The following is a 13,662-nucleotide window of genomic DNA, read 5'->3' on the forward strand; positions in this document are numbered from 1 at the left end:
ATCACTAAGCAAACTTTCAAAAGAAAGGATTGAACTAAACTTTTATTCATCTAAAGCAAAAGATAACTATGGATCGAACTAAGGTAAATAAAGGTAAAATATAGTGGAGGTGATACGAACCGAGGCACCTCCCCCAAGCTTGGCGCAAGCCAAGGGGAGTGCCCATACCCAATACTCAATTTTCCTTTGGTGATGAAGGCGGTGGTGGTGGTGATGAAGTGGTAGCAATCTTATCCTCCTTCCTTAACTTATGCTTGAGGATGGAATTTTCCTCCTTTAAGTCACCCATCTCCTGCTCGAGCTCTAATATCTTTTTGCATAATTTTTGCTTGTTTTCCTTCAAGAGATGAAGGGATAAACTGGATCTTAGGTTTCTTTGCTTTGTTGGGGAGACTTGACTTCTTGAATTCCATGTGCATGTCCCCAGGTTGAGGCAATGGAACTTCAACTTCGTCAAAGCTTGTCTCCTCCTCCCCTTTAGGATCATAGTCTTCTTCTTCCTCCGAAGCCAGCTATAGCCCTCCACATCCCCATAAACCTTCGGGTTTGTGATATAATCAACAACATAGCTCTCTCCCTCCGAGTCTTGGGATGACATATTTACAGATCTATCAGGAAAACATCAAGGAAAAGAAAACAGAAGATTTCTCTATTGTACGGTGGTCAACAGGTTCGGGGAGTATATAAAGAGTTTTTATCTTGGGAAACAAGCAAATGGAAGAAAAACGGAGTCCGAAAGGTACCCGAGGTGGGCACAACCCACCTGGGCATGCCTGGCCCTGGTGTCTTGTGCCCACCAGGGGTGCTAAGGGAGCCCTGGACTAAGGGGTCCTCGGGCATCCGGTCTATTCGATATGGGTCGGATTAATGGGCTGTCAAGATAAAAGGAAGAAGAACACCTCCCGTGTCCGATTGGGACTCCCATGTGCATGAGCGGCAAGTTTAGGTGTCCGGATGTACTATTTCCTTTCTGTTGAACTGACTTTGTACAACCCTAGGCCCCTCTGATATCTATATAAACCTGTGGGTTTAGACCGGAGGCAGGATCACACATTGATAGGCTAGCCAAGTTAGGGTTTAGCCACTACGATCTCGAGGTAGATCAACTCTTGTAACCCCTATACCCATCGAATATAATCAAGAAGGAGTAGGGTTTTACCTCCATTAAGAGGCCCGAACCTGGGTAAACATTGTGTCCCTTTGATCATTTTTACCATCGATCCTCGGATATACAGCTTGGGACCCACTACCTGTGATCTGTTGGTTTTGACACCGACATTGGTGCTTTCATTGAGAGCTCCTCTTTGTTGTCAACAGAAGGATCGATGGATCGCCTCTTCATCGATGATGATGATGTGTCCAAGGAAACCTTTCTCCCTGGGTAGGTGTCGGTGTCAAAACCGGCGAATCTCGGGTAGGGGGTCCCAAGTTGTGCGTCTTAGGATCAATGATAACATGAACACGGGATTTTACCCAGCTTCGGGCTCTCTTGATGAGATAATACCCTACATGCTGCTTGATTGACTATAATGGGTATAGGGGTTACAAGAGTTGATCTACCTCGAGATCATATGTTGTGGTCTAAACTCTAGAGGTATGATGAGTAATGTCATAATCCTCTATCGACTAGCCTAGCCTCGGTTTATATAATGTACCATAGGCCTAGGGTAACAAGAGTCCTAGCCGAATACGCCGGTGGGGGAGGAGTCCTTGTCTTGATCACCAAGTCTTGTGGAATCTTCCTTGTATGCGGCAACTGTCCGAACTGGCCCATGAGTATACGGCCATGGGGGTCCTCGGCCCAATCTAACTGATCGAGGGATGACGTGGTGAGTACCCCCTAGTCTAGGACACCGTCAGTAGCCCCCTGAACTGGTCTTCAAGTTGGGGACACTCCTCGATTCTTCCGAACTGTTCTTCATCTTCGGTTGTCGGTCTTGAAAACTAGTTCAACAAATCTTCTCATCTTCGATCTTGAGGATCGCGAAGTAAATCCGAAGAGTTTATATGTCGGGTATCCGAGGGGCCCCTTTATGTTTCCGGCCTTTATCAATGCCTTGTTATTATTATGCCACACCTCAGGTTTGAAGTTGTTCCCGGGCGGCAGTGTCCTCTTGCGTCCGAGCTCCAACGCTGGATTGCATTCGAGGTATCTTTTGCAGCCAAGCACCAACGCCGGACTGCTTCCAAGCTCCAACGTCAGAATGTATCCAAGCTCTAACGCCGGACTGTGTCCAAGCTCCAACGCCGGACTGTATCCGAGATGTCATAGATCATCTGGGTTCAAAAAGTTGAAGGAGTTTAGCTGAGCTTAATGCCAGAAATGCCCTCTATGGAGCCAGCCACTGGTGCCCGAGCTTAATGCCGGACTGCTTCCGAGGTGGTGCACCACCCCTTACTGCGGGCTGATTTTTTGATTGGTTCAATTTATTCTCTGCCGAGATATATAGCCAACAACCCTCAAGGTGTGTGCGTCAGTCTAAAACCCGAGATGCACCTGAAGGAAAACATGAAACCGCTGATCGTAGTTGCCCCTAAGACTCAGGTCGATGCGCGAAATCGGCCTGAGGATCAACTCCTAGCTTGGCAGCATACATAGGAATAGAAACACGGTGTGCAAAGTCCTCGAGACTCAGGTTGGGTGCGGCCGACCAACCTGAGGATAATAATCTCCTCGAAAACTATATCGCACTTTAAATTTTCTGCATTAGACAGGCAATGCAGTAGCCCTCGAGACACTGGTCGGGTGGCGACACCAGATCAGGGGATCAATGTACCCCTTTAATATTTGTAAATAATAAGCACGAAGCCCAGTAGCCCCCGAGCCTTAATGTGGGCACGGGTGGCCGAATTAAGGATCGATATCCAAAGTAATATCACAAATTATGTGTAATGATTCTATGTATCCAAGTACTTTACATCATCAATGCTCGGATCTGCATTGTACAAAACTTTGTTGACCGGCCATTGGCTTCAACCTCCTCGGCCAGTAGCCGGGGAGTGTTTGTCCCACTTTATAAATCCTTTATGAGGGCAGAGATTTATGGCAAACAACGCAATCTGGCCATACGGTTTTATAAACAAAGATACGCAGAGAGACACGTTATATTATTGTTTTAACATAAGAAACATCGTCCAAAGAAAATAGTCCCGCTATCGGTTCCTTTCTTTGGGTTGTCATTCTAAGCATGATCATGAAACCTCAGCTCCGAGCAATGTGGGAGGAAAATACTAAGGATTTAGTTCGGGAAAAGCTTCCAAACTCTATGGTCTAGATGAACCCAAATTTTCACTTCCGTTGCGACCGTTTATAATCTGAAAGTGGCCCATTGTCGGCTTCTACCCCCTTGTAGATGCTATGCAGGGTGTTTCCGAAATAACAAAACAACCCTTAGCCGACGTCTCGGTGCCCGAAGGTGGTTGTGTTGGCGGAAACGAGGCAATCAGATATGCATGCTTTATAACTTTCACTTAGTCGTAGGAGCTTAAAGTTGGGAGGCCAGCAAGTAGCCCTCCGCTTAGTGTTCGACAACAGCTGAGGTCTGAACACTTTGGCCAATGTTATGAATGGCCCGTCATTTAACATAGTCATCGGATCACTGACCAGTTTACGCTTATTGTGACAGTCAGTTTTCGGCTTTCTCCACGGAGGTGCTTAACCATGCGAGATGGAAGCACAATCGCAGTGGTTCTCCCTTTGCACACCTAATCGAACAAAGCGGAACATAGGAGGCAAGCACAGGAGTCGGGCAACCCAACTATTGACCGAAGACACAATTTGAAACCGATGCAAATATAGTAATATCCGAGAATGTTTTTGCCGAGTCCCTAAAGGTGTCCGGCGTTGCACTGCGAGACTTGTGCTAGAAACACACAAATAGTTTAAAAGTGCCATAAACTTGGAAAACCAAGAAACGTCAGTAAAAACTTGACGTCCGAACAAGATCAAGTGTTCGGTGGCAATCCGAAAATTGGTCTTAGAAAAAAAATTGTGCTTCTGTCGTGCTTTTAACATGACACATCCTATCTCAAGACTTCAAGCGGGTTAGCCTATGGCTTCAACCTCCTATCCCAAAGGCGGAGTACCTTTCGCTAGGCCAGTTTAGCAAACTTTAGCGGCGTTGAGAGGGAAATCCGGCTATTGACCACAGACTTGCGTCAAAAAAAGGAGTGATAGAAAAAAAACACTTTTCAACGACTAGGAAGAATAACACTTATTATAAAACAGCTGACATAAATTTAAGAGCCCCCAAGTTACTTGGGTAAAAGAATTTTATGTATAATGTATGTACCGAAGTACTTATATCATATGTGTGTTCACCCGAACTTTGAACGCGTCTTAACCGACCGTCGGCTTCTCCCTCTTTGGTTAAGGACCAAAAAAGTGTTATGTACTCCACCTGTTGAGAATATCGACAGTGTTTCCGATAACCAGGCAATCAGGCCATAAGGCTGTAACAGACAAAGCGCACTCAGGGAACTTATGCTATATTACTAACAAAGTGTAAGAAGCATCTTCAAAGAAAATAGTACCCCCACCGATACCTTTCTTCGGTGTTCGTTGTCATTATGAGACTTGTGCAATAGATTTTTTGTACTCATGAGTTCCGTTGTGTGCCGACCATGATTGAAAACAATAAGGGCGCTAGCTTTTGGCTTCACCCAGTCTGAGGTCAGAGCTCGGATGAACCGGTTGTGACAATCGCAGAGGTGCTCCCTTTACTCCCTAGCCGAACAATCGGGAACGTAGGGGTAAGCACAGGAGCCAGGCAACCCAGCTTGCAAATCACTTAAGTCAACATGGTGCATATTGTGGCATAATACACGAACAAGGAACGAAGTCGTACAAGTATAATCATATGCAAGAGAAAAAGGTCCATCAAGGGAGCCCCCAAATAAACAGGGTATTTGAATATGTGTGTCACAAACAAAGTTTTGACAAGGAACTTTGTCACAAGCAACTTTGTGCCAAAAAGTAAAATGCTTGTTCGAACCGAACAAAATTTAAAACTGGAAGTTTTTGAGCATGAAAGCAACTTAGCTGGTTAATGTGCTCGGTGTTGATGATGCGATTCGTGCTTGTGGCAGGACGAAGACGCCCATTGATCTGCGATAGATCTGACAAGGTTCACAGTCCTCGGCATGGCCGAGGTCCTAGCCCCCAGGCCCGAGGTGTCCGAGCAAGGAGTTCGGCACTCCGGAGTAGTGACCGCGTAACGCAGTCAAAATCGATTACCTGCACACATGAAATAGTGCGGTCCAGGAAATAATAATATATGTATATATAATCCTTGCTTAATTGCTTTACACAAAAAAACTATTTAAAGAGATGTGGCTTGGCGTTGGAGCCAATGTCGATGCAGGGCGTCAGCGTGACGCAGTGAAGGCATGGTAAAAGCCTGGATTTGCAGGGCGGTCCGAGCTCCGGATACGGCGTTTGCCGAACTATGTACGGAAACTAACCGAACCACCACGCGACCATTTTTAATGTGGCCGCCCTTTGATAGACCTGTGTACAGATGATGGAACAAACTAGAGTAATAATTCTTTAAGAAAAATAAACCCAACAAACAAAAATTGTTAGGATTAATAGCACCTGGTTTGTTTGTTGCAGCATTCCGAAGAAAAGCGACTCCCAAAATTGGGAATCGATCCGCACACCCATCTCCTAATGGGTGATGAAGCAAAGGCATGATGATGCTGGCAAAGGTTGGCTCACCGAGGCAAAGCCCGTGATCCAGCTAATGTGATGAAGCTGGTCGGCCGGTGACGCCGGAGTCTCCGAGGTAAGTTGATGAAGGGATGATGAAGCCCCCAGTCCAGGCAAGGAGACGGAGTAGGTCGGTGAGGAGATGTGTCAGCCGAGGTGGTGAAGTAGTTCGGCGTGATGGATATCGGCTCAATGAAGCAACAGTTCGGGCATATGCCGATGCAGGTCGTAGCGTGTGACATGGTCAATGCTGGTTTGATGATGTGACCGTGCGGCGATGCCGGTGTGCCCGCTCCGTGTAATCCGTGGGGCGGCGATGTTGGTGACGATTTATCCTTCGCGATGCCGAACTATTGTTCGGCTGGCCGAGATGATGATCCGAAGAAGTTGAGCTCGGCTCAACAAAGCGACGACGTGTCTAGTGCAGGTCGGCCGCCATGGAGTGATGTTGTCGGGCCGGTTTGACACCGGCGCGGTGGCGAAGATCGTATTGTAAAAATACTTTTAATATTAATGGGATGTGTTTGAGAATAAAACACAATACCCCATACAAAAACGTCCTTCAAAAAGGATGTCCGAAATCCCATTCGTAAAGAAGATGAACTTGGGTCGGATTCGTTCTCGCGCAGAAAACAGATCCGAAAAGTGATGCACTAATCAGAAGGTTCCCAGAGTTTGGACGGTCGGATCGAGCTGAATTTTTGGCACGTGGTAGATATGGGAATTCCGCAGAGGATCAATGGTTGGATCTTCCAAAGGACGTCCGAGATAGATGCTGGACATCCCTCTCCAAACTCGTCCGGATTCTCGTTTAGATTCAACAGGGCTCCGGTATATCGGAGATTGCCGGAGATTCCTCCATCGGAACTCGACGAAATTTTTGCAGGATTGTTGTAGACTTAATTCTGCATAATTCCAACGAAGCAATCATTTAGGCGACACTCGAGGAGGCGGTGGCGGCGGATACGAGTTTGTTGTCTAGAAAAACAGCGCGTTCTCCCGAGGGCAATGTTGACGTTGACCCCCCGAGCTCCATGAATGACTCCTCCATGATCTTGATAGAGATCGGAGTTGATGTTGATGAAGGCCCTCATCCGAACATGATGATCGGAGGTAGGGCACAGTCCTCAGTCAAGCCAAGGTGACCAGTCAAGCTGGTGACGAAGAAGCTGACGTCGCAGTTGACCTGCAGTCGAGGCATTGATCCTTTCGCCGATCACACAATGGAACTCTCAATGAAAGCACCAATGTCGGTGTCAAAACCGGCGGATCTCGGGTAGGGGGTCCCAAGTTGTGCGTCTTAGGATCAATGGTAACATGAACACGAGATTTTACCCAGCTTCGGGCTCTCTTGATGAGATAATACCCTACATGCTGCTTGACTGACTATAATGAGTATAGGGGTTACAAGAGTTGATCTACCTCGAGATCATATGTTGTGGTCTAAACCCTAGAGGTATGATGAGTAATGTCATAATCCTCTATCGACTAGCCTAGCCTCGGTTTATATAATGTACCATAGGCCTAGGGTAACAAGAGTCCTAGCCGAATACGCCGGTGGGGGAGGAGTCCTTGTCTTGATCACCAAGTCTTGTGGAATCTTCCTTGTATGCGGTAACTGTCCGAACTGCCCCATGAGTATACGGCCATGGGTGTCCTCAGCCCAATCTAACTGACCGGGGGACGACGTGGTGAGTACCCCCTAGTCCAGGACACCGTTAGTAGGTCTTTGTGTTATGCGGCTTCATGCTTCATGCCAACTCGACCGGCCACCTTGAGCAGGTCGACAGTTATGCCCCCGTCCACCAGATCAGGTTCACAAACTTGAACTACGTCACCGATATCCGAGGAGATCTGATCTTTGAGGGGTTTGCGGCCTTGGTTTCCGCCCCTTCCCTCAAGAAGGAAGCCTTTCGGATCCGCTCTTAGATTCTGTCCAGGGGTCGGCACTCACACCCGCCTCGGCCTTAGATCCGAGGCAGGTCGTATCGTCCGAAGACGGGAGAATCAACCCCGCTGGACTCTCTCCTATTATGGAACTTCTGACCTGAGACCTAGATGCGATCTTGGACTCGCCTCTGGACGACAACTCCGAACCGTCGAGGTCTACGTCGATCGGGCCCAACCAGGTGTCTATCATCGAGCTCAGCCCTGCAGATCCGCAGTCTCCTACCCTGCTTTCGCTCTTAGACGAAGCACTAGGCCTAATGTAGTCTCTCGCCATTACGGAAGCTTTGCGTCCAAACTACACCCAGCCTAGCCTGGGAGCTGAGAGCCGGTAATTCTATGCCGCACCCACCACCCACTTAATAGCCATTGCCGAGGATCTAACCGACATACTAGACTACGCATCCGAAGACATCGACGGTATGGACGATGATGCCGACACCGAACCAGGCCAAGCCCTACCCACCACAGGGTGTTGGATGGTCACTTCTACCTACGACGTATACATGGTGAACACTCCTCATAAAAAGGACGATGAGACAACTACAATCCAGATAAGGACAAGCCCGTCAATGAACCACCATAGCGCTAGCGCCAGCGGCAGCGCGCATGATCGCGTCAGGCAAGGGACACCAATACCGGCACCGGAGACAATGAGACTCCGGATAATACTGAAGACCCCGAACACCCCGTCGATCCCATGTCCGAACAGGACGAGAAGGAGGAGGGTCAGTATAGCCCCGAACACGCCGATCATGAAGACTTAGAGGATAGTAACTACATGCCGATCTCCAGGAAGATGTTATCCTTGGTAGCAAAGATTTTATCGTCCCAGAGGAACCTCTCGAACAAGAACGCTTCAACCGACAGCTTGATGTCTACTACACAACCTTCTTGTTGTAGACGTTGTTGGGCCTGCAAGTGCACAGGTTTGTAGGACAGTAGCAAATTTCCCTCAAGTGGATGACCTAAGGTTTATCAATCCGTAGGAGACGTCGGATGAAGATGGTCTCTCTCAAACAACCCTGCAACCAAATAACAAAGAGTCTCTTGTGTCCCCAACACACCCAATACAATGGCAAATTGTATAGGTGCACTAGTTCGGCGAAGAGATGGTGATACAAGTGCAAAATAGATAGTAGATAAAGGTAATTGTAATCTGAAATTGTAAAAACAGCAACGTAACAAGTGGTAAAAGTGAGCATAAATGGTATTGCAATGATAGGAAACAAGGCCTAGGGTTCATACTTTCACTAGTGCAAGTTCTCTCAACAATAATAACATAGATAGATCATATAACAAGCCCTCAACATGCAACAAAGAGTCACTCCAAAGCCACTAATAGCGGAGAACAAACGTAGAGATTATGGTAGGGTACGAAACCACCTCAAAGTTATTCTTTCGGATCGATCTATAAAAGAGTTCGTACTAGAATAACACCTTAAGACACAAATCAACCAAAACCCTAATGTCACCTAGATACTCCATTGTCACCTCAAGTATCCATGGGCATGATTATATGATATGCATCACACAATCTCAGATTCATCCAACCAAGATAAAAGTACTTCAAAGAGTGCCCCAAAGCTACTACCGGAGAGTCAAGAACATGTGCCAACCCCTATGCATAGGTTCCCAATGTCACGAAACCCGCAAGTTAATCACCAAAACATACATCAAGTGGATCAATAGAATAACCCATTGTCACCACGGTTATCCCACGCAAGACATACATCAAGTGTTCTCATAAAAGACTCAATCTGATAAGATAACTTCAAAGGGGAAACTCAATTCATCACAAGAGAGTAGAGGGGGAGAAACATCATACGATCCAACTACAATAGCAAAGCTCAGGATACATCAAGATCGTGCCATAGAGAGAACACGAGAGAGAGATCAAACACATAGCTACTGGTACATACCCTCAGCCCCGAGGGTGAACTACTCCCTCCTCGTCATGGATAGCGCCGGGATGATGAAGATGGCCACCGGTGATGGGATCCCCCCTCCGGCAGGGTGCCGGGAAGGGCTCCCAAGAGGTTTTTGGTGGCTATAGAGGCTTGCGGTGGCGGAACTCCCGATCTATCTTCTGTTCTGGAAGTTTTACGATACGTAGGTATATATGGGTGCAGGGAGTACGTCGGTGGAGCTACGGGGGCCCCATGAGGCAGGGGGGCGCGCCCTAGGGGGGTGGGCGCACCCCCACCTTTGTGAGAACCTCCCGTATCTTCTGACGTGGAGTCCAAGTCCATCAGGTGGGTTTCCTTCCAAAAATAACTTCTCCAGTTGATTTCGTTCCATTTTGACTCCGTCTGATATTCATTTTCCTCGAAACACTGAAATAGGCATAAAACAACAAATCTGGGCTGGGCCTCCGGTTAATAGGTTAGTCCAAAAAATAATATGAAAGTGGATAATAAAGCCCAATATTGCCTAAAACAGTAGATAAAGTAGCATGGAGCAATAAAAATTTATAGATACGGTGGAGACGTATCAAGCATCCCCAAGCTTAATTCCTGCTCGTCCTCGAGTAGGTAAATGATAAAAAGAATTTTTGATGCGGAGTGATACTTTGGCATAATTTCAATGTAAATCTTCTTAATTGTAGTATGAATATTCAGATCCGAAAGATTCAAGACAAAAGTTCATATTGACATAAAAGTAATAATACTTCAAGCATACTAATCAAAGCAATCATGTCTTCTCAAAATAACATGGCTAAAGAAAGTTATCCCTACAAAATCATACAGTCTGGCTGTTGCTCTATCTTCATCACACAAAGTATTTAATCATGCACAACCCCGACGACAAGCCAAGCAATTGTTTCATACTTTAGTAATTTCAAACTCTTTCAACTTTTACGCAATACATGAGCGTGAGCCATGCACATAGCACTATATGTGGAATAGAATGGTGGTTGTGGAGAAGACAAAAAAGGAGAAGATAGTCTCACATCAACTAGGCGTATCAGGGCTATGGAAATGCCCATTAATAGATATCAATGTGAGTGAGTAGGGATTGCCATGCAACAGATGCACTAGAGCTATAAGTATATGAAAGCTCAACAAAAAGAAACTAAGTGGGTGTGCATCCAACTCGCTTGCTCATGAAGACCTAGGGCATTTTGAGGAAGCCCATCATTGGAATATACAAGCCAAGTTCTATAATGAAAAATTCCCACTAGTATATGAAAGTGACAACATATGAGACTCTCTAATATGAAGATCATGGTGCTACTTTGAAGCACAAGTGTGGTAAAAGGATAGTAGCATTGTCCCTTCTCTCTTTTTCTCTCATTTTTTTATTTGGGCCTTTTTTTATGGCCCTTTTTTTATTTCGTCCGGAGTCTCATCCCGACTTATGGGGGAATCATAGTCTCCATCATCCTTTCCTCACTGGGATAATGCTCTAATTATGATGATCATCACACTTTTATTTTTCTTACAACTCAACAATTACAACTCGATACTTATAACAAAATATGACTCTATATGAATGCCTCCAGCGGTGTACCGGGATATGCAATGAATCAAGAGTGACATGTATGAAAGAATTATGAACGGTGGCTTTGCCACAAATACAATGTCAACTACATGTTCATGCAAAAAGCAATATGACAAAAGTAATGTGTGTCATATGAACGGAACGGTGGAAACTTGCAAGGCAATATATCTCGGAATGGCTATGGAAATGCCATGATAGGTAGGTATGGTGGCTGTTTTGAGGAAGGTATATGGTGGGTGTATGATACCGGCGAAAAGTGCGCGGTATTAGAGAGGCTAGCAATGGTAGAAGGGTGAAAGTGCGTATAATCCATGGACTCAACATTAATCAAAAGAACTCATGCACTTGTTGCAAAAATTTAGAAGTCATCAAAAACCAAAGCACTACACGCATGCTCCTAGGGGGATAGATTGGTAGGAAAAGACCATCGCTCGTCCCCGACCGCCACTCATAAGGAAGACAATCAATAAATAAAATTGTTCTCCAACTTCATCACAAAGCGGTTCACCATACGTGCATGCTACGGGAATCACAAACTTCAACACAAGCATTCTTTAAATTAATAATCACCCAACTAGCATCACTTTGATATTATCACCTCCATATCTCAAAACAATTATCAACCATCAAACTTATCTTAGTATTCAACGCACTCAAAAGAAAGTTTCACATATCTTGAATACCAAGTATATTAATGTTAAGCAAATTACCATGCTATTAAAGACTCTCAAAATAATATAAGTGAATCATGAGAGTTCATATGTTTCTTCAAAATGAAACCACCATTGTGCTCTAAAATATATAAGTGAAGCACTAGAGCAAATGACAAATTACTCAAAAAGATATAAGTGAAGACCAATGAGTAGCTAAATAATTATGCAACTATATGAAGACTCTCTCTCATTAAAGAATTTAAGATCTTGGTATCTTATTCAAACAGCAAGCAAAGCAAAACAAAATGACATTGCAAGGATAGCACAACTCATGTGAAGAAGCAAGAACTTAGGCTCAACCGATATTAACCGATGATTGTTGAAGAAGAAAGGTGGGATGCCTACCGGGGCATCCCCAAGAGTAGATGCTTGAGACTTCTTGAAATATTATCTTGGGTTGCCTTGGGCATCCCCAAGCTTGAGCTTTTGTGTCTCCTTAATTCCTTTCATGTCACAGTTTCCCTTTTTATCAAAAGCTTCATTCACAACAAACTCAACAAGAACTCGTGAGATAGGTTAGTATAAACCAATGCAAAACCATATTATTTTCTACTGTAACAAATCACTAAAATTATTATTCAACATTGAATACTAAATGCCTCTGTATATTTAATACTCCTATCCTCAAATAGAATCATTAAACAAGCAAACATATGCAAACAATGCAACCATAACAGCAATCTGCCAAAACAGTACAGTCTATAAAGAATGCAAGAGTATCAATACTTCCCTGACACCAAAAATTATGAACTAAAATTCCCACTGTAATAAATTTATCAGAGCTTAATATGCAAAAAGATTCAACGTTATACCATTCTCTTACTTTTCTAGGGAATTTTTGCAACAGCGGTAAACTTTCTGTTTTCAAACAGCAACATGTATACAAGCAAAATAAGCATGGCAAAGGCTATCCTTGACTTTTTTTATTGAAACTAAAGATTCAAAACATTATTCTAACTAAGAGAAAGAAAAAACTAACAAAATAAAATGACGCTCCAAGCAAAACACATATCATGTGGTGAATAAAAATATAGCTCCAAGTAAAGTTACCGATGAACGAAGATGAAAGAGGGGATGCCATCCGGGGCATCCCCAAGCTTAGGCTCTTGGTTGTCCTTGAATATTACCTTGGGGTGCCTTGGGCATCCCCAATCTTAGGCTCTTTCCACTCCTTATTCCATAGTCCATCGAATCTTTACCCAAAACTTGAAAACTTCAACCACACAAAACTCAAAACAAAACTCGTAAGCTCCGTTAGTATAAGAAAATAAAACCACCACTTAGGTACTATAATTAACTCATTATAAATTCATATTGGTGTAATATCTACTGTATTCTAACTTCTCTATGGTTCATACCACTTAATACTAGCCATAGATTGATAAAAATAAGCAAACAATACATAGAAAACAGAATCTGTCAAAAACAGAACAGTCTGTAGTAATATGTATCAAACGTATACTTCTGGAACCCCAAAAATTATTAAATAAATTTATGGACCTGAGGAATTTGTCTATTAATCATCTGCAAAAAGAATCAACCTAAAATCACTCTCCAGTAAAAAATGGCAGCTATTCTCGTGAGCGCTAAAGTTTCTGTTTTTCACAGCAAGATCACATAAACTTCACCCAAGTCTTCCCAAAGGTTCTACTTGGCACTTTATTGAAACAAAAGCTATAAAACATGATTAATACAGTATAATAATCATGCGGACACACAAAAATAGTAAGGATAAATATTGGGTTGTCTCCCAACAAGCGCTTTTCTTCAATGCCTTTTTAGCTAGGC

The sequence above is a fragment of the Triticum dicoccoides genome, chromosome 7B (assembly GCF_002162155.2).
Source record: "Triticum dicoccoides isolate Atlit2015 ecotype Zavitan chromosome 7B, WEW_v2.0, whole genome shotgun sequence".
Taxonomy (NCBI): Eukaryota; Viridiplantae; Streptophyta; class Magnoliopsida; order Poales; family Poaceae; genus Triticum; species Triticum dicoccoides.